A 26,374-nucleotide genomic window follows, 5' to 3' on the forward strand; every position below is an offset into this window, starting at 1 on the left:
GTCTTTAACGCTCATTATTGGCGTAAAAATACGAGTATAGCGAAAAAATTTGGCAGAAATAAGTATCTTAGGAGCCAAAACCTTTATGTGGATCGGGCCTTAAATGACCCTATCCCGTATATAAGGTCCCTAACAGAAAATTACTTTAACGCTCATTACTGGCCTAAAAAAGCGAGTAAGGCGATGAAATTCGATATAGTTTTGTATGAGCTAACATCTCTCTACAAAATTTTGTGGGGATCGGTCCATAATTGACTCTACCTTTCATTTAAGGTCCCCATCAGAAAATAACTTAAACGCTCATTACTGGCGTAAATGAAATTCGATGCAATTCGACATAAACTAATTTTTAGCTAAAATCTCTCTACCATATTTTATGAGGATCGGTCCATAATTAACCTTAACCCCGTATAAGGTCCCTTTAAGAAAATGACTTTAATGCTCATTACTGGCTAAAAAATACAAGTAGATCTATGAAATTTGAAATAAATAAACTGAAATCTTCCCGATTTTTGTGAGAATTGGTCCATATGTGTATATATAACCCTATTCCCTATATAAATTAACATATTTAATTCGAAAGAGCACTGTCAATAGTTAAACCCCCATTAATGGACCTCTTTCAAATATTACAATGATGTTCTCATTAATATCGATACATAATAATAAAATATTCAAAATATCAAAGTTTATTTATATGACAGTGATTTGATGGTGGGTATATAAGATTCGGCATAGCCGAATATAATACTCTTACTTGTTAGTAACTTATATTTGATATAATATGGAAACTGTCTAATTAGAGTTAGGCCAGTCTTAAGGTATATGAGTGATATGATAAGTCAGTGTTCAAATAGTTGTGATACATACATACCTACACGCATGTAATAAATTCTTAAAAGATACTAAAATCATTAAATATAGAGAAAAATTAAATTATTTTTGATAAATTTGAATGAAAGATTTTTAAAACTATGACATCTAAATGCATATGAATCTTCAGAAATAATACCAGCAAAACATTGATAAATATGGATAAATTTTACTCATGGAATAAACTGATACAGGTAATTTATTTTATAAATATTGTTAACAAATTGACACCAAACTGTTTAACATTTTCAATAACATCCGTTGTCAAAGTATATACATACGTACGATATCTTAAATCTTAATTTAATACACATCCGTTCTCTAAATGCTAGCAAACGTGATAAGCTCACTATTGACAAACAATCCGTTGCTAATTGTGAGCTAACCACGTTTGTTAACATTTAGATAACGGATGTGTATAAAATTTAGATTTCGACAACGAATTGTTGCAATGTTGACAACATTGTGTTGTCGTACGTATGCATATACTTTGACAGCGGATGTTATTGAAAAATTATAAACACTTTGGTATCAATTTGGTACCAGCCGTGTATATTTCTTTTTTCCCTCTTTGTAGACAAAAGTTTTTATATTTAATTTCTAACAATTATAAATATATTACATATGATTTATGTTCCCAGCAAAACCTTACATTGAAAAGTAATGAGTTAAAAATATAACTACTTTTCACTAATCATACCAAGTCATTGGAGGCAAGTACTTACTACGCTCTCTTACAAATAAAGAGTTAGATAAGTTGTTAAAAACTGGATCAAAATAAGCACTTATATATCAGATTATATTGAAGTAATGTCTTACATATGTACGTATATAAATATATACTACTTCGTAGTAATGCAATAATATGTTATAAAGATAGTCATTGAAAATTAAGTTTTAAAAGTAAATTGAAATCATTACAAAGTTTTTACTGGGTTAGTATTACTATTACCAATCACATGAGTGTTGTATTGTGTTAAATTGTTTTTCTTTAAAAGTTTCATAAATCCAATTCATTTTACGCCTGTAAATCCATGCATACGGGTGAGCTTTCACTCTTTTAGTCACAAGGACGACCACCTTCCTTGATAATCTCTAACTTTATGAATATTTTGTATGACATTTGTCGGCGCAATAATGTTAATGCGAGTTAATGTTATCATTGTGATTATGTAATGACAATCAGTATGAATTCTGTCTTATTTGAGATGATGTTATTACATGAAAGAAATGCCTGTTAGTGATGCTACTAACTGATGCGATGAACTAAATATAAACTAAGAAATAATATTGATTGTATAACCAATACATAAGCAGGAACACAGAAAAAACTGAAAATGTGTTTTAATTATCAAATTGATTGTATCAAGCAAGTTTTGCACCTATCAACAAAATGATGATATCAATTATGAAATTTGTAAAAAAATATTTTTTTTCCAATTAAAGAAATAATCAAAACAATTAACATCAGTAATTAAATTCAAAATTTAAAATTAGTTAATTCATTAATTGGATAAATTAAATATTTAATAAAATAAAACTTACATTTTAATTAGTTTATTAATCAAATAAATTGAACAGTTTGGTTAAAAATGTATTAAAAATCAATAAAGTCGATGATTGAAACAATCAAAGCATTAATTGAATGCTTACAGCATTAAAGGATTCCTTTACCTTTAACAATGCATTAAACACTCTCAAAAATATCTCTTTATTGTCACATTTGAACAAATAAAGTGATTTATAAATTTTAAAATATTTATGAAACTTCAACTTCTTATGCCTAAAATATTATTGACTATTTGAGATTTATTTTGCGTTATAAATAATGAAATTATTTAAATAAAATATCAAAACAAAAAACCAAAATAAAAAAGTAGGCTGGAAAAACTTTTTCAGCCAATTAAAAAATTAATTGATTCAATTAAAAGTTTAATCAAATTTGTATACTTAGGATCAAAACAATGAGATAATTATGACAATTAAAAAATTGTTTAAATAAAAGTTAAAGAAAGAGGAAAACATGTTAATTGAAAATAAACTACCGATAATTTTTTCTGTGAATAAATAAAAAATTTATCATTAAATTTATAAATCTTAAAAAAAATAAAATTTTACACTTTGTGCTGTCGTCTTAAATCATTTTAAGAATTTTCACTACATACATATTTCCATGATTCTATTCGCACATATTGTCCATCATATTCTATACAGAAATATTTTAACGAAACAGTTTTATGTTATTTATTTCTTTCAATGTATAACGTCAAATTAGTTGTTACTTTGACACTAATGACAATTGGAGTCACAAAATGACTAAACTTGTTTTGGCTTGTGATTTTGAAATTATCAAGATATTTATTTGTATTTTGTTGACAATAATAATCTTTAAGCTTCCTTATTATATCAAGTATCTTGTCTTTCATTGCCGATTATTCCCGAGTGATCTAGTACCCAGATTTTACCACCTGAAGAGTATTCGATTATGACTCTCTTACAATGCAATACAGTCTTAGCTTTAACCTTATCTGTAGATATCGTCCTTATATCATATGGCTATAGGAATTTATGTTAGTCTCTGTTGGTGTAATATTCAATCCAATTCATTTTACATATACCGTGATAGCATGGACATCCACTTGAAAGGAAGTGGAAGAGATTAATATATCATTTTTCCTCAGGTTTTCAATGTAAATCTTCTTTTTTTTCAATGACAGGTGCTTACTAAGTATGTATATTGTAATGGATGTTCAGTGTTGTAATGTTCATTTTTGAAAAAAAGTGATAATTTTCTCAGTCTCATATCCGTTCGGAATTTTAATTTACTCTCTTAGGGAATGTTGTTGCTCTTATCACAAAGAACAAAAATTGTGAACATATGAAGTCAAAAAAACGTTATCTTCATGATTAGAATCGCAAATAGTATTTTTTTAAATTTGTTTCATTGTTCAGGTCTATAAGTAGCAAACTGTTCAAAATTTAAGAAAATAATCAACTACAAAAATGTACCTAAGATCTCAGTAAACAACTTTCCAGAACATATGAACTTCCTAAGAATGATAGGTAAGTCACAAAAGTGATAAGTTTCCTGAAAATTTTTACAAAAAAAGAAGATTATCATAAAAAAATTTATTTTCAAGAAAAGTGTTACAATTGTAAGACGCATAAGTATTTAATACAAAAGACTTAAGACATAAACTTTTGCAGCTGTCTACCACTTTACATAGCAAGTGCGTATTAGACATTAAGAAATCAAACAAGTCAATCTAGTATAATTAATCAAAAAAACTTTTAAAATGGGTTAATAAAAAACTAAGTCTATTGCATTTAGTAGTTAAAATATTAATGACAAATAATGCAACAATAATCAGTCTTTTTAATGCTAAAATCATATTGACATAAAGTTTCAGTTTAAGAGCCATATGTCTAGTTACGGATCTTCGCTTTTACTGTTTTCCTAAAGAGTTTTGAGCATTTTTAAAGAGATTTTATGTAAGATTTTAATATGACAACAATATATTCAAACAATTTTAAAAGGATTAAATAATAGTTTATTAAAATTCCTACTTAGATTTTAAATAAAAGTTAAAATATTCCTTGAACAGTTTCAGCATCAATTAAATTTATTAAATTAAAAAGCAAAAGTTTTCTCATTAGATGAAATGTTAAGTATTCAATGGGTTTTAAAAGTAACCATTTATCTTTAAGCAAGTTTTTTCCTTCTGTACGTTAAACTTTATAAAGTTTTGTGATAAAACTAAAACAAGTTCCTTCTACATTCCTTGTGTGTTAAGTAGGATGGATGAGTTGTTTTGATTGGTTCCTATATACTAAAAAGACAAACAATGTTTGTCCATATTTTATACATTCATTGATGCCATCGGTAAATGTAACAATTTATTAATGACAAATTAAGTAATTACAACCTGAAATACATTAATAAACGGTTTGTTTTAGCCTACTTAAAGATATTTTAAGAGTATTTTGTCACATTTTAATTGAATATTAATGTTACTCACACTATTTTGCTGACTTTGTATATAATTTGTTTAGAATTGGAGCACAGTGGTTTAGTAGTTTCTGATGTAATTGTGTTCTTCACCATAGTAATAGGTTTGTGTTAATATTTGTAACAAAAACACACCAAAAATGTGTGTTATTGACTATGAATATTGCAACTGGAGTCTTCTGCCAGTTGTGATAAACTGTAATTGCACATCAGTAGTAAGGCGTTATAATGGGTATGGTCAGATGCATTGTGAAGAGTAGTTAAAGGATCATTGAGAACTCTTGAAGCTTTAATATTTACATAAACAATTAGGTTGTGTTGACTGACAGAGCACAGTAATATAAAGGCGAATAAGATTGCTGATAAACTAACCAAGCAACGATTAGATCGGGAGCTTGGAGGAGATTGAATATCCTTATTTGACACTACTACAGTTTGATATTTGAAAAATTTCAAACTATACTAAACAATCCATCAAAAAAAGATTGGATTGAAGGTTGTCGAAGTTATCATGGTCTAAACTGAATACTAGCACAATCAAATTACTAAAAGGACCCGATAGAAAGACTGTTAGGAATTCAGTAGAAGTGATAAACGGTCACTGAACAATAGGAACATTTGTGAAAAAATGGAAAAGTAGCTGGTAGGAGTTTTGTGGGTGGCGCGGACACTTAGAGAAACCAACAAAAGGAGAGCATATTATATATAGATATCTTAGAATATAGAGTCATAGACAAAAAATGGCAAGGAAAGAAATTTCCTAAGAGAGTAGGAAATGCAGCTAGATGTGATGTGCTCAATCTTCTAGGTTTCATTAAAAGAAAATTATGGTTCTAAGGTAACATTTACGGAGAATTTCCCTACAAATCTGATTATATTCATCACTTGTAATGCTCTCATTTCCAACTATATATGCCTTGTTAAGGGAAATGTGATTTTGTCTTTCATTTTTCTACAAGGTCGTTGTAGGACCTTTAAACATAGCTATTCATCATTATTTTCCTTTTCATGGCTTTGTAAAAGAAGAAAATTATCATATAGTTTTAACTTCATCCATATAAAATTTAATCCTGCGTTATTTGTCAAAATTTATTAATTTAATTACAACCAAATGTCCACTTTCATTAAATTAAACTTAAGCCTCACTGCCTAGCAACAAATACTTGCATTGGCATCTAGTGTCACACTCTTTTTACATGCATTTCTAGTTTAATGAAACCATTTCCTGTGGTCACAAGTCAACACAAAGATTTCTATATAAGAAGTTTTCCTCTTGTCACATCTTGGTTCCTTAACTTTGTACAACATACAGCTGCCAACGCTTAGTCACTTTTTAGATACTCTTTTAAGTTTAATAGGGTATTAAGAAATGTGGTGTAAATATGTTTCATGAAATACCTAAAGAACGTTAAAGTATTCCTCCAATCATGGTCTTTAAATTGTTTTTGAGAAACCTGATAGTTCATTAATCCTTTAATCATACCGCAAAGTGATTTCAAGCGTAATGATGTCAAAACAAAATTTGTATTAGGAGTTTCAATAATGATCATTAAACGTAAAATATAGTATTTTGTTTGTTTAGTAAGGTATTTCTTTTAAAGGTAAAGTATCTAAACTTGGACATTTTTGTCTAATTAACGAGTAGAACATTTTGTTTAATGTTATTTTGTAATGGAACAAAGTAGGTTTAACCGGTCTTAACATTAAATCATTGATCTAACTGGTACACATATTAATACCTATTTTGATAACTGTAAATCTACATCAAATTTTGACAGCTATTAGTTTCACTCATGAAAATGGCACGAAATTAAAATGAAATCTTACAGGTTTTGTTACAAAGTCATGTTTTCTAGCCGTCATTACATTAATTCAATTACATTTTCTCATCAGTTGTGTTTGACTCATAATCAAGCAGTTTTTTGCACTTATACTTACAATCGCAAAACGTACACTCAATTGACAACAAATTGACGATTAGTAGAGAGAAAAATGTTTTTATTCGATTTTGTAAATCCCACAATGGTCACATGCCGTGGAAATGTGACAAGTTTACTTTTTCTAAAGGAGCTTAATCAGGGCATACAACATGTCACACGCATTTCTAAAAAAATTTTCTATAAAAATACATAATATTGATTTTAAACTGCAGTGTATTCTCCACCAATATAAGGTGGATTATGAGCGATGGGATTAATTATATTGTATTTAATAGCCAACAGTTTGGTTGGAAATCATGACGGGATTATAAAATGTTTGTAATAAGTAGCTAATGGATTATGGCTATAATGCCAAAGGGATGCCATTTACCGGGACAAGGAATGTATTGGGCCGAAATTGCCATTCGATGTGAATAACTCCAATGATGAATGTAATGTTTATCATAAGGTCTGTTACATTAACTGTAACAACAGTTGTAAAAGAACCTCTTGTAACATAATTTGCGAAATAATTTACCACAATATCTCATTATTTTCTGTTTTTAGAAAATTAGAAATTATCCAATCACATTTTAATGAATTAAAAGGAAGAGTTTTTTTAAGTATTCAATCATCAATGTGCCGCTGATGATGCTATTAATGATGATTTTAAACTGGTTCGCACTAAAATTAATCAATTATCTTTAAGTTTGATCTAGTGCAGCAAGAAAACAAGTTGTCGTTTCTTGTCCAACTGGATAGGTTCTTAGTGTGTCAGGTGGATGCTGTTAAATATGTAGTTCCACTCGTAAAGTTTTTGTATGAGTAGATAATTAGAAAATAGTGGTGCAATCGTTACCGGATTTTCATCTATTAATAGTATTAATAGTAGTTTTTGCTGATGCATGCGTACTAATAAATTGCTCTTGGAGTAAATAAACTTACATATTTTTCAGATTGCAGAACTACCCTCGCAATAATTGTAATAATTAACACAGGTGTGGGAGCTAATAATGAACAGGTATAGGAGCTAATAATCACATTAAGTAATTATTAATTGTAATGGCTAATACTTTAATTACAAATAATTTGTAATAACACTTATTAAAATTGCAAGAAAATTATAACTGTATATTGCTAAATTACACATTACAAGTGATTGTAATTGACCCTGTAAATTTTATCAATTACAATGTAATTGGAATAATACAAGGCACATGCACAAATAGAAAATTTAGTAACATTGTAAGTAGCAGACATGGGGTGTAAGTTAGTTAGTTAGATAGTTAGTTAGATAGTTAGTTAGTTAGTTAGTTAGTTAGGTAGTTAGGTAGTTAGGTAGTTAGTTAGTAGTTAGTTCGTTAGTTAGTTAGTTAGTAGTAGTTAGTTAGTTAGTTAGTTAGTTAGTTAGTTAGTTAGTTAGTTAGTTAGTAGTTAGTTAGTTGTTAGTTAGTTAGTTAGTTAGTTAGTTAGTGTAGTTAGTAGTTAGTTAGTTAGTTAGTTAGTTAGTTTGTAGTTTGTTAGTTGTAGTTAGTTAGTTAGTTCGTTAGTTAGTTAGTTAGTTAGTTAGTTAGTTAGTTAGTTAGTTAGTCGTTAGTTAGTAAGTTAGTAGTTAGTTAGTTAGTAGTAGTTAGTTAGTTAGTTAGTTAGTTAGTTAGTTAGTTAGTTAGTTAGTTGTTAGTTAGTTAGTTAGTTAGTTAGTTAGTAGTTAGTTAGTTAGGTTAGTTGTTAGTTCGTAGTAGTTAGTTAGTTAGTTAGTTAGTTAGTTAGTTAGTAGTTAGTTAGTTAGTTAGTTAGTTAGTAGTAGGAGTTAGTTAGTTAGTTAGTAGTTAGTTAGTTAGTTAGTTAGTTAGTTAGTTAGTTAGTTAGTTAGTTAGTTAGTTAGTTAGTAGTTAGTTAGTAGTTAGTTAGTTAGTAGTTAGTTAGTTAGTAGTTAGTAGTTAGTTAGTTAGTAGTTAGTTAGTTAGTTAGTTAGTTAGTTAGTTAGTAGTTAGTTAGTTAGTTAGTTAGTTAGTTAGTTAGTTAGTTAGTTAGTAGTTAGTTAGTTAGTTAGTTAGTAGTTAGTTAGTAGTAGTTAGTTAGTTAGTTAGTTAGTTAGTTAGTTAGTTAGTTAGTAGTTAGTAGTTAGTAGTAGTTAGTTAGTTAGTTAGTTAGTTAGTTAGTTAGTTAGTAGTTAGTTAGTTAGTTAGTTAGTAGTTAGTTGTAGTTAGTTAGTAGTTAGTAGTAGTTAGTTAGTAGTTAGTTACTTAGTTAGTTAGTTAGTTAGTTAGTAGTTAGTCGTGTTAGTTAGTTAGTAGTTAGTAGTAGTTAGTTAGTTAGTTAGTTAGTTAGTTAGTAGTAGTTAGTAGTTAGTTAGTTAGTTAGTTAGTGTTAGTTAGTTAGTTAGTTAGTTAGTTAGTTAGTTAGTTAGTTGTAGTTAGTTAGTAGTTAGTTAGTTAGTTAGTAGTTAGTTAGTAGTTAGTTAGTTAGTTAGTTAGTTAGTTAGTTAGTTAGTTAGTTAGTTAGTTAGTTAGTTAGTTAGTTAGTTAGTTAGTAGTTAGGAGGTGACTAATTCAAGTATAACCATTTTAGATTGTAATTAGTAATTGTTTAATTACAATTACAAGTGATTTCTAATTGTTCAATTACAATTACAAGAAATTGAAATTTTTAAAACTTTAACTATAAATTCAAGTAATTGTAATTTATATCCCTCAATCCTGGTTAGCAGTTCATGAGTAAATCAATATATACATTATCAATAGACTAGTGCATTGTCCACAAACCAATAAATAGACTTACCTATGTACACAGTCGGCAATAACGCCAGTCATATAGTGGACTAGTCATACAATGGACTATATTTTACTTATGGCAATGAATAGACACGTATAAAAAAAGCCATAGACCAGCCAATAAATAAGTCAATAGACAGCATATATATGTAAGTCAATAGACTGCAATAGATTGCAATCATTTATTCACACTGACAACAACAAAGTTTAGGTACACGTGTATTTTTTTGAACCAAAATTAATTATCATCATTTAGATCTACTTGAAAAATAAATGTCCTTCGTAAATATGTAGGAGTCTTATTTTGTTGGACAATTTAATAGTCCAGATTGAAAAATTAAAGACTTATCTTAGACTTAAAACATTATCAAACAAGTCGTGCTGGAAGTTTTTATTTGGCTACATAGTTAAATATTACTAATAATGGTTTTTAGAAAATATTTAACATAAATTAATTATGCATGTCTAAGTAGATTTAAGAAGGAATCTGAAAGAGTTTCAGGGTAATGTAATCTAAAGTAATAAATTGCTATAAACTATAAATCATGTGAACACACATACATATTTATTAAATTTAGTAGCATATGTACATTAGGCAATAATATAGAATTATATAGAAATACATGTACAATTACACACATACGATATTCAAGAGTTCTGTGCGCTATTCTGATACTGATTTTCAAAAAAATATAACCCTAAACTTTGTTCTATGTATACTATAAATAGCAATGTCTTGCAAGTCTTTGTAGACAAAATACTAGACAATTATCTATTCAAGTCTGCTACACCCCAAACTAGTTGTATGGCTCTACGATAACTATTTGATTACTAGAAACATGTTGTTGTGGGTAACACTAAGTAAAAGGATTTTGAAAATTATGTCAGTTAGGAGGGTTTTTGAAATCTTTGTACAATTTTTTGAATTCTTGTTATTTAAATTCCGTTGTATTTGTTATCGTGGTTTTTATTTTTAGTTTTTGTTTTTTGCAATTACATATGTATTAAAAAGCTTAAGTATATTTAAAATCAATGGATAATCATGTAATTTTCTTAATGCTACAAAATAACAACACCCACAGCAACGGCAACAGATAAACACATCATTAGGAAACATCACATAAAACAACATCCATCCAACATCAACAGGAACAGCCAGAAAGAACAACCACATCGAAGAAGATTACATATAAATGGCCCATAAAATTTCAATGGTCAACAACTAAAAAACAAAGAAACAACAAACGCATTTCCACAAATTATATTTATCTGTACCTTTCCATGTAGAAGTGGATGCTACATACGTGTGTGTATTTGTTGCAACAATTCCCAACATATGTTGTATACACAGGTTTAGAATTTGACATGGAAATAATGTTGGCTGTATATTTCAAGGCAGCTTCAAACATGTTATATTGTTAGAACTTTTTATAATTTGGGCCTGTAACCCTACGTTTTGCTATATAATAGGATTTGCTGTTTTGCTACGATTAACTTAGTACTTAGGTACCAAATATATCGAATATTTCAGAGATATATTCCATTAATTATAAATTTCGACCTTAACCATTGTAGAGAAGACGAAGTCCTTCTAAAGGGAAAGAATTACTTAAAAATGTAAAAGCAAGGCTTGGAAAGTGCATACACAACATTTAATACTTCATAAGAGATCTACAAATATGATCCGATTTGGAATGTTTTATTTTGTATTCGATATTTGTTAAGTATTTATAAGTCTTACAAATTCGATCACAAGTAAGAAATCAATTGAATCCACTGATCTTAGTTACAACATCACTGATCTGATCATGGTATTAAGATTGTAAGTTATCTCATGTATTGATTGAGAGGTTGAAATGAATAGCACTCCTTAGGGTATGTAAAGGTTCGTCTTAAACTGTAATATATAACTTATTTGCTTTTGTTATTCTTTTCATGTCTGTTTTGATATGTAAGTTAATCACGCTTCTATCATTATCATCAACTGCATTAAAGTCTTCGTGGTAGTAAGAATTTCAGAATAAGTGTAAACATAGCTCTTGATATTGCTGATACTGTTGTTGTTGCTGTACTATGTTTGCTGCACATCTAAATAAATGTTTTATTCGTGCATTTAGTTACGAAATCCATGTTTAAAAACTGCCAGAATGTATAGTAGTTATTTGCTGATATCAAAAAAGATACATTTTTATGTAGTATTTCGTATGAATGTGTGTAATTCCATATGTACTTAGGTATCTATCCGTACATTTGGAAGGTCCTTAAAATATGGGTGGTTAAACATCATTTTACCATTTTTTTCCTGATAAAAAACATCTTAGGAAATCAATCATGGCTTGTTTCTCTATTTAAAAAGAAGAATAAAATTAGAATTAGTCACTCGATTTATTACTGAAAGGTGATACTCACAGGTTTTATTAAAATGTTTGTATGTATTTGTATTGCAAGTATTTATTCTGCCCCTCCCTACTAATATATCGCCACTGGGGAGGGAGGCTAGAATGCCTACAAGGAGAATTAGAGCAGTTGGTGTAGGGTGAGTAGCGACTACAAGTAGAGAAAAATAAGTTAAGTCAAGTTCAGTATACCCTAACTTACTCAGGGTGTTTTCAACCTGTTCTAAGACAAAAAGAGTCCAATTTCCCGAAGAGTTGAATAAACCTAAGAGAAGAGGAACTCCCTGTCTTTTAATATAATGTTAAAACCAAGCCATACATCTCTCAGCCAGTTATTGAGAAGGTGTGCACTTCCGAAAAGAAGATGGAATCCTGAGATTAATAGAGGAAAGGCTAAGCCCGAAAGTAAGAACGTCCGAAAAGAAGTTCCTACTAATGTGAAGGAAAAAACTAGTCGCTGAAAGGTTAAAAAAGCTGTCATATTATACCATGGTTAGGTTATCACAGGTAGCCAAATGCAGCCTTAATTGGGTCCAAGTTAATCCCTTTGTAAAAGTACAAAAATAGAAGAGAAAATTAAAAGGAAAGTAGAAAATATAGAATAAAACAGACCTGGACCTGGCATAATTCCCGTGGATTAGAAGACGTGACTGATTAGTGGGAATTTGAAGTTCACATCGATTCCGACTAATTAATACACGCTATACGACGTGCCAATTGAATATTCGACAGTTCGAATAGATCGTCAAAGTACTCCAAACCAAGCGTACGAATTCGGGTCTCTGCCAAAGTAGGGTAATTACAGAGAAGATGAGATATAGTCTCTGCTTCATCTTAATTTTGACAACTCCTACAGAAATCATTGGACAGAAGAAGACGGAAGACGGGGTACCAAAGTGTCAGCAATATTAGTGCCGTACATACTTCCTAGTCTCCTGACCCAAATTAAGGTGATGTTCGAATGTCTCGCCATCTCGTTGAGAGAAATCCGGCATTCATGGACAATTCTAGATGTGGAAAATACACCAATTAGAGATTTAATAGCTGCTTGATTATCGGTGTAAATTCTGATATCCCAATTAGATATCCAATAGAACCTTAGCCAATTCGGGATTCTTGAGACTCCGTAGATATATTATACTGGAATTGTCTAAAGACAATGACACGACAGAATCTTAGCGTTACCTACGGCACAATTGTTTCAGTTGCCCATTAAGCTCAATCTGGCCGCAGTGGACAGAAAGTAAACTGGAAGCCAGTTGAGCATAGTAAACAACGCCATTGAGGGAGTTGTTCTAAGAGCACGCAGTAGATCTGATGACTTTTTCAAGGTTTTGTCTCAGTGAAGCATTTTAAAGCGCATGCCACCAGACATCTACCCTATACAGCATTATTGGTTTCCATTAACAAGTGTATTGAAATAAATTCCAACTAAACGACTTTGCATATAACATTTGCATTTTTAAATTGTAATAAAATGAGATTGTCCTTGAAAGAATACGTAAACCTTGAGTTAAAATCAAGGCAATGCGTTGACATTTACAGCAGATATTATAAAGTATCAATCAAGTTGCTACGTCTACTCATCTGTAATGTAAACAATCGATGACATTGAATATTGTGAATAATTTTGAAGTGATTTACTTGTATGCTAAATTTACAATAACAAATTTGAAAATGCAAATGTTTTAATATTGAAAGTAAAACCTGTGCATTTGGGAAAATTGATCTGGTTATATATCTCGATGTCTTGTGTTTAGATCTCTTATTTATTTAATTTCTTACCTGTAGTCGACATCAACTACATAAGATCCTTTAATTTACTTCGAAAATAATATAAAGCTTAAGCACATTTTTCAATTACCTCTAAAATCATCATATTATATTTACCTATCCCAAAAAATGTCTGCAATTTAAGGCGAAAGTCAAAGAACACACCTCCATTATAACTTGCTAATCGGAATGTATAATTTCGCCAAAACCTTACAGAAGGAAACCGTCACAAGTCTCTTTTGACTACAGATAATCACAGCACATGAAAACTAAACAAAATACAAGGCAACTAAAGAAATAAAAGGCTGACTTGGCCAGCTGAATGCATCCTGATAAGACCAAATATGGTGGATGTATTTCTTCTAACACAGAGGTCAAGATCAGTTGTGGTATATAAGTGTTATGTGCCTGTATATTTCCTTTGCTCCTTTAAGTATGCAGACAGACTTTTTAAAATAGCATCGAAATCGTTGAAGGGATTTTATGATGTTGTTTAATAAGTTTTCAAATCCAACCACACAACCACTTAAGATTTGGCGACAAAATAAATGCAAACAATTTTTTGCAGTCAAAGTTTAAATAAGAATTATTTATAACAACAATTGTCCATGTTGTAATTAATTAACTTGTCTGAATCCACGAATAATAAATTATTTTATTCTGTTTTGTGGTACTTTTTGCCATTTGTGGCTTCATTATTTTTTCACCATTTTTATACCCTCCACCACCATCACCAAGAAATATTCATCTTAGACCCAACAAAGTATATATATTCTGGGTCCTTATCAAATTCTGAGTCGAATTAGCTATATCCGTCTGTCTGTGTAAAACACGTTCACGATAAAACAAAGCAATAGAGTTTAACCAAATTCACCCAAAATGTTCTTCATTTTCCTAAGTTGTTTGGTATTGAAAATGGGCAAAATCGGTTCACACCGGGAAAAGTTATGAATCAAAATTTAAAACAACCTCGAAAAAAATAAGCATTTTTTACACATTCTGATGTAATTTTCTCGAAAACTTCCATAAAAATCACCACACATTTGTTTCTACACAAGAGCTTGATCCCTGCTGAAAATTTCCAGAATCGGTCCACAATTTCATATACCTCCCATACAAAAGTACATATTCCCGGAAAATGGGTTTTTTGTTAATAACTTTGGTCAGAATGTCGATATCTTCACAAAATTTTACAAATTAAAATCTTATATCAAGAGAATTCATTCAGAGGAAAAATTTTCTAGATCGGTTCATAATTGGTCATAGCTCCCATACAAGGTCCCCTCCCGAAAATCACTTAAACGCGCATAACTCATTACTAAATTAAGATATCCATATAAAATTTGGTATAAGTATTGCCCATATGCATAGAAAAATTATTGTCAAAGTTTTTTCCGATCGGTCCATAATTGGTCATAGCTCCCATACAAGGTATCCTCCCGAAAATCACTTAAACGCTCATAGCTCATTACTTAATTAAGATATCCATATAAAGTTTGGCAGAAGTATTGCTCATATACAGAGAAATATTACTGTGAAATTGTTTTCCGATCGGTTCATAATTGATCATAGCTGTTATACAAGGTCCCTTTCAGAAAAACACTTAAAGGCATATAACTCATTACCAAATAATGATATAAATAAATACTATTTTTGTACATAAAAACTATTTCTGTACACATAAATGTTATTTCAAAAGTATTAATATAAAAGTAGCTGGTGGAGGGTATTTAAGATTCGGTTCAGCCGAATATAGCACTCTAAGTTTGTTTGTTAGTTCTTTTGCAGTACAAAAATCCTCCATGATTTTATACAAAGTTTCTTCACAAAATTCCTTTGTCTTGGTGCTGTTGGATGTGTGTTCAAACACTCGCCTTATGGTTGAAGAAGTCTGCTAATATTTGTCGTTGGATAATGGGACCAACTAAACTTTGGTCGCCGGTTTTGTCAATAAGCTATTGTTGAAATTTCACCTAGAAAATACCTATAGTAGGCCATTAAAATCCTATGGGGTATATGATGGTACGTATTTTTAGTGGACACAACTATAAGAAATAGAACAATCGGATTCTGACTAATGTCGAGCATGCGAAGAGGAAAGTGAAACGCTGTTACACTGTCAGCGCTTCGTAGAAGATCCAAATATCTTGGTAACTATGATAGTCCAGATACTACATTACTCAGAAACTCTGATTGGAAAATTCAAAGGAACTACGTCTAAGATACTGAATTTCTGAACATTGGGCTATTATTCTTTTCATAGATTGCTATAATAGGTTTTTTTACCAAATTTTTCTATGAAAAGGAGCAATCCATTATATATACATTATATTGAATGTAATGAAAGGAAAAGTTTTTGTTCCATGTCAAAAAAAAAAAAGCTTCAATAACTTGTCCGAAACATGTTTAAGACAAGCTGTCAATGTCTTTAGTTGTAAATGTTACTACTTTTACTTTCAGTTTTCAAGTTTATTGAGTCACTATGTCTCCTGGACAACATTCTGCTTAAGGTGAAATGAAAAATAATCTAAATAATATTTTTTAAAATTTTTTTAAAGGAAAACCGAAAACAATATATTTTCTACTTAAAAAAGCTAAAGTTTGAAATAAGTAGGAGTTTGATACATATGTGTAAAAAACAAAATGCATGAACAAGTGTCTGTACATAATAAATCGTTCATTCGTTTATCTTTTTCAACAAACCCCATGATCTGATAAAACAATACTTCCTTAACAGTACAGGTTTCCATGTACATAGATGCAATTGTTCTCACCCATTTGTAAAAGAAATAAAATTGCAAACAACAATGGAATGACAATTAAGACAAGTGTTGAAAAAGAAGTTATAATTAAAATAGTTTCCGAATGAAAAGTGTTTTATTTAATCCTTGTTGGACCAATAATATTTGAGAATAATAAAGCTTTTATACTGGTGACTCTAAATTATAAAATTATACAAACTACATAAACTTGAAAAGCCCCAATTTTCAGGCCGTACGTTTATAACGTTCCTTGCTTGGACATTCTATTGAAAAATAGATAGAAAGGATAGAAAGGTTCAATACTCTGTCCTCGAGAATATTGTCCCTATATTGTCGAGGAGCTGTTAATGTTTGTTTCTAAGACCGACAAGGACCGCAAACATCCTAGTTTGTCGTCAAAGTGTTTAGCTCAAAGACACCTTCTAAGCCTTAAATGATCAAACTAGAACAGAAAATATACTATTCAAATAGAAACCAGGGACTTTCTTAGTTTCAATATGCAAAATGCACAAAAAAACTTACTTCCGACGTTGGCAACGATGAGGTCTGATAGAAGAACACCACTAGTTATACAAAACGCCAATAGTTGTAATAGAAGGCATTTTAATATTCCAATTAAATTTTTGAACAGGAATCCGGGAATAATAAATGGCATTTTATCTTATGTAACAAACATCCACATAAAATGAAATATAATGTAAAAGGATTTTTAATCACCTAAATGAAAGGACTTCTAAATACATTAGGGAAATTAAAAACACCAAAAGTCATCGTTAAAACCCAAGAAGCAACCAAGCAATTCTACATTCGATAATTAAATCATAGGTTAATAGGAGGATGTATACTATATCTAATCCAATGGAATACACCTAGGTCTCTATCGGGCTTTTCGGTTCTTATTCAGGGAAAATGTTGGTAAAACAAAAATTCAATGAATCTATTGTAGCCTGATGTTGAGAAACTCAGTTTGTTTTCTGGAAGTAATTCTTAAAAATTCTTAAATCAGTGTTCGTGAGGGATTTTATATTCGGAATAATGTCACATATTTGGATCTAATTTCAACGAAAGCCTGACAATGGCAGAGAAAGTGCTGCAGATTTTCTCTGTCCTCTCTACATTCTCCTAAATCTATACGTACAACTTTTTATAGTTGAGGAGTCTTTTCATACTGCTCTCGTTAGAGTCACCCCATAGTATATTTGTGGTTCTACCAACTGCTTCAATATACCAAGAGGCCTTATGAGATTCTATCGTCCATATTTATAATTTAGTCCTCGAAGAAACCATATTTTAAGAAAACCTATTTTTCTACTTACATTCAAATATGGGTTAAGTTTAATCTTAGAGTTTTTTGTTCAACAATTTTAATAGAAGTTTATATCCAGCGTGAAACCATAAAATTATGTGTGAATTTATGTTATTTTAGTATCAACTGGAACAATTAATCTGTTTGTTGCTCTCTACTCTTCGGTAGTGTGGAGGGTATAATATGTTTGTTCCAATGTTTGTAACGTCTAAATATTTTAGTAATTTCTTTTTAATAAAATTGTGAAAATGAAATTTTAAAAATAGTATATTTCTTCTACTTAAGACATCAGCTATGAAAAATTAGAAAAACCAGCTCATTATAAACTTTTCAAACAAAATTAATGATAAAGTTGTTGATCTCTCTATTAAAAAATGACAAAACTTTATGACATTTATACAATGTTTAATGCAAAGTTGTAAATCGCAAGTATTTAATGACGTCATTAAAATTTTAATTGTAGATTGTTAAAAAAGGTTGTAAAAATGTGGATATTACTGTAGTATGACACGGACAAACCGGATATCTTTATGAAACTTTTCGATAGTTAACCGTGTAACTTCATAACTCACCCACAAACGTTGATTTCTGGATAGTTTGTGATATTTATTTATTTCATCCACTTCCAGGGATGCGCATTAAGATACAATACCAACGTCTGTCCCATATCAGATGCCATACTGTGACTACTACGGTACCTGAACTTCTATTTATTTTGAGATGACCATAATTCTAGAATCAGTGGTAACTAATATACAGCTGATACCCCGCTTTAGAATAAGTGATGGTGATCTTTCAATTCAAGAAAATTATCAACATCGGTAAAAGAGCCTTGAAGTAGAAAACTGAACAATTGTATGAGAATTAATAAGGAACAAGGAATAAGGTTAAAAATCTATGAATCAATTTAGAATATTCCCAACACAACAGTTTATCTCAAAGCCTAATTAAATTATTACCTAATCAGCTTACGGTTTAATCCTGCCCAAAGCTGCGCATCAGCCTTTCTCAAGCGAGAAACAAAAAGAGAGCTTTTGTATAATTAAGTATACATTTTCCACAATAACTTAATTATAAATGCTGCTACTCACATTTTCTTAAATCTTAATATTTTGTCATCTACGCGCAGAGAAAAAACATGGTTGTGGTAACCATGTTCTAAGAGCAACATATTATGGTTAAAATTATGATTGTAGTCTTAACATAATATCGTTATTGTAAAAAATTTAAAATATCATATTATGATTAAATACCGTTAAAATATTTCATCATAATATTTTTCTATTTATCATAATAATATTGTTATACATGATCATATTATGATCCAATGTGTTCAAAATTTCGTTTAAAGATATGTATCGAAAACAAAATAAATTTTACTGAATCAGTAAAATTACAGTTTCTAAAAAAAAGGAAAAAAATATATATATATAAATAAAGATAACATACTTACAATACTTAACACACTTCGCAAATTTCAATTTGATTCACAAAAACATAACTACATTATTCTATGCAAACTGAAATACTTATACATTTATTGCTATAAACCAAATGAGAATTATTTCAACTCATTTTATTGTCGCGTAAAAAACACACACGAAAAAGTAATCTGTGTGAGCAAAAGTAGTTTTGTTGTTGTATTAATTTGTTGATGTATCAGCAGACATATAACAACATAACATATAATGGTTATTTATAACAACATAACATACAATGGCTATATAAAATAACATATTATGGTTATTTGCAAGTTTAAATGGTTGTTAATAACAGAATATGTTTTCCTTGTTATCAGTATTTAGTTGTTGTAAAAATAATTATGATTCAGTGAATTATACTCAAATTTATAATTGCCTGGAACATGAAAATGTTTACAGTAACTAAAATATTGTTAAAATCTAATTAAAATAACAAGTATATGTTTTTGAAAACAATATATTGTTACAGTAAGCATGGGATAGTTGCAGTAACCATTTTGAACCATGTTTTTTCTCTGCGTGTACTTACAGGCATCATCAGACACTCAACTCAACATGCATGCGTCCAGTTATCTGCATGCCAATCTGCAACTGCAACAAAACATATAAAGACAACATTAAACATTCAAGTAGCCGAAGAAAGATTTTTCAAATCTGCTGGAATTTTCATTCTCAACTCCTTTGTTAAAGGAAGGAAAACAAATTTTTGCAGAAATGTAGCAATGTAAATAAGTAAATAAGTAGCAAGTGTTAATTATGTTCTTCAATTCAAACATGAATGTTAACATATGGGTTATTCCATAAAATTTTTATAGCCTAAGTCATGCTGCAGCATGCTGTTATGGCTTATGTTTTTTTTTTGGAAATTTTCTTTTAGTAAATATTTGCTCAATACATTAACGATGGAATATTGAAAATGGGACAAAACGGTAAAGATTTACTATTTAATGTGTGAGGCGTATGTGACTATTTCTTTTTATTTTTTTAAACATACTAATTTAGCCTTAAAATATGTATGTATATAAAATTCGATTAAAAAAGTATACATAGTTATTAATTTTAAATTAGTTAGTTAGTTAGTTGGTGAAATTTTGTTTTATTAACCTTTTAATTCATACAGTTTTAAATCCGTTTCCGCTGAGGAATTGAGTTTATATTCATACATATAAGTTAGTATGTACGTAATTTATGACTATTGAAAGATTACATTCGCTTTAAGGTGATAATACTAATGTAAAACATTAATATATAAACTCTTTGTTTTAGTGAACATTTTATTAAACATTTATATATTTTCTTTTAATTTTTCTCCTACAGTAACGGCCATAGTGAAGGCAACTTAGTGAGCGAATTTTAGATAGAGCCATAAAATTAATCACAATTATATGTTGTTCGAAAATCAAAATCCCAACCAACTCAAACATCCTGCAAAGGTTTCAATAAAACTGCAGTGCTATCAGGAGAATTCTTCATATGAGAATTCTTCACATGAGAATTCTTCATTCAGCATTAGGAAACAGGTATGAACATTATAAGAAATTTTCAGTTCGATTCCAAGTCTATTAAATGACAATTTCTTTTATAGTAACAGCTTTCACAAGAACACAAGGCAGTGAACAAACTCATAAAGGTTCTGCAAAGCTTTCTTAATATTTACAAAATATGCTGATTTGCCAGAGGATAAAACACCAATTACCTCCCAAAATAATTGGAAAATCTATTCATAATAAGTACAACTTGTTAAAAATTTTAATTATTAATTAAAAATTAAACTAAATAAAAGTTATATTCTTTCATTTGATATTCATAACTGTTAAATGTAAGTATAAATATTTATTTATATTAAATTTATTATTTACTACCAAGCAATGACTACCACATACCGTCTGTACTACTTTTAAATACTTTTATAATGGCTTACATATGTATACTCAGATACCAGATTTGATGTTTTATTTTAGCACGCGGTGGTTTTTTTTACTCACACAAATATAAAACAGTTTTTCTTTGTGAAAACCATTATTTAGCGCACAATAAAGTTGAATTTCAATGAACCATGGTGGCGTATGAGTAATATTGATTAAGCAGAAAAAGTATGCTCGAAAAAAGAATTATATTTTAGAAGTTGAAACAAAGTTTAATCACTGAACTAATCGTGGAATTAAATTGCATCAGATGGTTATGATTTTTTCACTGCAAACAAGATGAACGATGATCATCGATGGACATTTAATTCGTTGCACGTTTCATATTGATACAAACTATAACTATAAAAGGCACTTAATTACTATTAGATTAAAATAGTTTAAAGTCAATGACGAACCCGCTGGACTTTTCGTTTACAATGATATTGGCGGCTTATCTTCAAATGAAAAAGTCTGACAACTTGTGAATGAAGATCTAAAGATTAATCTGCAATATTTAATTCAATTCATGATTAGTTGATTTAATGTTTGCACTAATTCTTCACAGCTTTTATTTGTTGCAATTCTGTGAAATATTTATAAGACAGAAAAAAAATCTGGATAAATGTCTGAAATGAAATACATTCACAAAGTCATCATAAAATGATTTAGCGTTTATGAGAATATCACAGTTGTAAAATGGTTACAAAGACCATTACGATCATTATTATGTTGAACAAATTGAATGAAAACATATAAATTTCATACCATCTGTCATTGCAGCAATGTTGCAAGATGTTGTTAGTTTTTATAGTCAAAGTAAATATTTCCACTTTGTCTTCGAATGATATAAATAATACAATTTTAACTTTTTTAACCTAGCACGGCATCAGTTGCTCCCGACCGGTGACAAGAATTCGTTTACATCCGCAATATCGCTGTTTGCAGGGATAAGTAATGAAACCAATGTATTGACTTACTCTTAATAAAATGTCACGACTTTTAGCCAGATTCTTATCTATTTCTCAATCATAATTTACTAGCGTACCCTGGGTGCTCCTTTATCCAATGAAAATTGAATACAAAATTTTGATTACTTTTATAGTAAAGTACTAAAGTACCAAAAATTGAACCAACCCCTCATATATAAAGCCACCTTCAAAAAGTACAGATATGAAAATCGCAATAAACTAGTTTAATGGGAACATAAATCTTCATTCCAAGTGCAATGAGAATTGATCTATAACTGACAATAGCCCAGTGCTAAAAGCACTATATTGACAACGCTGATCAGGGCTATGAAGATTAAATATGTTGCAGATCTATATAACCAAATAATCGTTTTTGCACAAAAATATGTCAAATGCATTTTCATCATAACTAAATTCAAGATTTTGTCTTTGTAAGTAAAATTATTTGTATTTTGTTAATAACAAATACCTCAAAATTTATTTAGTAATGTGTTTTTGATATTTTAATCATTGAAATTATCACGCAAGTTACCGGATGCAGTGTGTCATCAAGACACTTATATTCTTGGTGATACTCGATGTCTGTATTTTAAATCATAGGTTGCGATTGAAATGAAATGTGAATCTATATATATAAAAATAAATGTGTGTTTATTTGTTTGTGGGTTTGTTTGTGGATTTGTTTGTGGGTTTGTTTGAAGTCTATAGACGGCTAAACGACTACTTATTAAATAACTATTAAAAGTCATATATCTTGGAAACTGGTACAATTAGAGTTCTCAAATTTTGCACGGACAACTTTGACATCCATAAGAATATTTTTGGATAAAATGGGCGGAATGACTATAGTGGGCGTGGCACCTTCCATATTGAGAAAATATTAAATCTTTATATCTCGGAAAATGTAACAGTTAGAGCCCGCAAATTTGGCCGGAGCCACATAAGTCTCAATATAATTAGTTAAGATAAAAAGTGGGCGAACTAGCAGCAGGGGGCGTGGCACCTCCCATATTAATTAAATACACAAATTCGTTTATCTTGGAAACTATTAGAGTTAAAATCTTAAAATTTTGCACGAAGAACTTTAGCATCCATGTAAATATTTTGGGTAATAAATTGGCGGATTACCAATGGGGGAGCGCACCTCCCATATGAATTAAATACAACAAAATATTTTATCTAAGAAACTAATAGAACTTGATTCCTTAAATTTTGCAAAAAGGACTTTCATATTCATCTGAAACTTTTGGGAAAAAACGGACTTTCATCAGGGGGTGGCTTGGAAACCCCATATGAATTATATAGAAAAATTTGTATATCTGAGATACTGTAGAAGCTAGAATCTTCAAATTTTACATGAACATTCATGTGAACATTTAGAGAAAAATGGGCGGACTTTGAATGAGGGGATTGACCCCTCTCATATGAATTAAATACAATACAATACATTTTTCATAGCTTACATTAAAATCTTTATTAGCGTTCTGAAAAATTGCCGAACTTGCAATAATTTCAGTGGCATTTCCCATGTGTAAGTGGGTTTTTTTGCTTTTAGGGTAGCAAAGCACACACACAAAATAATAGCAACAAAACAACAACTACATACAAATTTAAATGCAACACAAGAAATGCATTATCAACATTCTGTTAAATCGTCTTCATTGCCGAACAAGTATTGTCATCATGTTGCTTGATGTCCCATTACTACAGTGATTTGTAACTGTCAGCACAATCCGATTTTTTTACTTGCTAATAGAACAAAGTGAAGTATTTGTTTAAAAACTAGGCAGGTGGGATTTTGCCTTAAGGTTTTCTACTTTTTTTCCTTTTTTCTATATTTCCTCTAGCAATAAAACACCCATCTCATATAGAATTTTTTGGGACAGATGATAATTCGTTTGGGTTAAATGTTGATGTTTTTGTTTTAGTATAGCTTAAGCTTCTTACATAGGGTGAAGGAAGAAGGAAGTTGTAAGTTACAATATAGTATTATAATAATATTGTAAATTTCAATTCTAACTATGCCTACATAAGATTCATGATTTTTCAAATGTGGAATCCCATTATACCTGCCAAAGATTAAGCTGACAAATTAAATTAAGTATTCACATGCTCTTCTTAAAGGTAACTAGTCAGCTATCCAGTCATAAGGAAGACCATCACTATTTTCAATACTTAAATTAAGGAATATTTTATACAACATTTGATAGGTCAGTGTTACTAATGTGTGTTGAAGATGTCAAACATATACATATGTATGTATATTTTGATAAAGACTTATGTATGTGTAAAATATTTTTCGTACTCATCATATACAATATCTTTTCTCTTCATTAATACTTTTTTCGGGACATAATCCACAAAGAAGTACGTATTTTAACGAGACAGATTAATCTTGTTTATTTCTTTCAATTTATGCTGTCGAAACATCTGTCGTTTTGACATTAGTGACAGTAAGTGTCATAAGTCAAAGACAAACTTGTTTTGGCTACTTATTCTAGAATTGTTAAGATTATTTAGTTTATTTTAACTATTTCCTATTTGAGTTAAAAGGGCTAAACGTGAGATGTGTCTAGAAATTTATAAGAAAATTTGCATTTTTGTAAAATTATTAAACCGTTTGAATTATTTTAACAAAATGGTTATTTTTGAGTTACATCAGTCTCTAAGTAAATATGCAAACACGTATTACTACTTCGGTAGTTGGAATGTTAAATGTAAGAAATTTATTTTAGAAATATTTTGACATTCATCTCTTTAATTAACTTTTTGTGCAAGAAATCTGTTCTGTGTATGCTACATCAGATCGTGCTGATAATGTTGGGAAATAAGATTATCATTAAGAGTTATTCCAAACTCTTAGAAACGTCATTTAGAATATTTTCGTTATTACTTCATATCAAAACGAAAGTCTAAGATGGACTTAGTTTGGAACCCGATTTGTTTCCAAACTTGTTTAATTTGTTTGATTTTTTTAAGTGTATGGGGAAAATATAACGACTATTAAAGTTAGAAATGCATTACATAAGGTTGTTAGAAAGTGACAGCGCTAGCTGTAGGGTATCTTATGTGTGAGCGCCATCATATTTTATTTACATCTTCTTTTGCTGTTTAGTTGTAAAATATTAGAATTAACTTCTATTCTTTGTACAAAATTTATTATTCAACGATGTGGCGCAAGTCGTATGAGTAAAGTAATTTATTAATGTTGTGGTTGGGAAATGTAAAGAAAGTTAATTATTATTCTGAAGTGCAATTAACATTAAGGTAAGACATACAAACAGTAGTTATGTAGTTTCGTATACACTAAGAGAAAAAATGTATTATTTTATGTTCTACCTACAGATATCTACTGTTTGTTAAACTGTGAGAACTAAATTATTTTCATTTTAGAACTTTAAAATTCTAATTTGCAGTTAGTTTTATAAAACAATAGTAATTTTTAAGTAATAAAGAAGAAAATTTCTTGGGGTTTTTTAACTAAAATTGCAAACAAATAGTGCTTAATGTATTACTTTTTAGTCCGTCATTGTCATGTACATGATGAGTACAATCTATACTCAAAAATTCTGTGAGGTAAAGGAAGTAAATTAACTACTTTTTCGACTATTACCCTTTCTTTGATGAATAAATATACATTTTGTTTAGAGACTACAGACAATTATAACATAATTTGAAAAATTCCTTTATGGTTAGCATTATACAGTTTCGTAAAAGTTGTTCTTTCTTAAAAGAATACTAGAACTATCATGTTATTTCTGAAAGAAACATAAAGAATTACTTTAATTTAATGCCATAAACATAAAAGCAGTTAATAAAAATTATATTTATTAAATGGAAAAAATTTCAAATAATCAAATTAAACCATAAAATTCTTGTTTTAATTGTGCTTTGAAACTTATGAACGAACACCTTTTTTATTTGAAAACAAGCTGCTGTAGAACAGGCATGGAAAGTTCATATTCGGTACTTCTTCTAAATAGTAAACTTTTAATAACTAGTCCCACACGTATTCAGTCTGTAGTCCAGTCTATAGTCTAGTCTATAGTCTAGTCTAGTAGTCTATAGTCTAGTCTATAGTCTAGTCTATAGTCTAGTCTAAGTCTAGTCTATAGTCTAGTCTATAGTCTAGTCTATAGTCTAGTCTATAGGTTAGTCTATAGTCTAGTCTATAGTCTAGTCTATAGTCTAGTCTATAGTCTAGTC

Source organism: Lucilia sericata, unplaced genomic scaffold, assembly GCF_015586225.1.
Source record: "Lucilia sericata isolate MDLA Ls3-8-SP2 unplaced genomic scaffold, ASM1558622v1 Contig000166F_arrow, whole genome shotgun sequence".
NCBI classification, from domain to species: Eukaryota; Metazoa; Arthropoda; class Insecta; order Diptera; family Calliphoridae; genus Lucilia; species Lucilia sericata.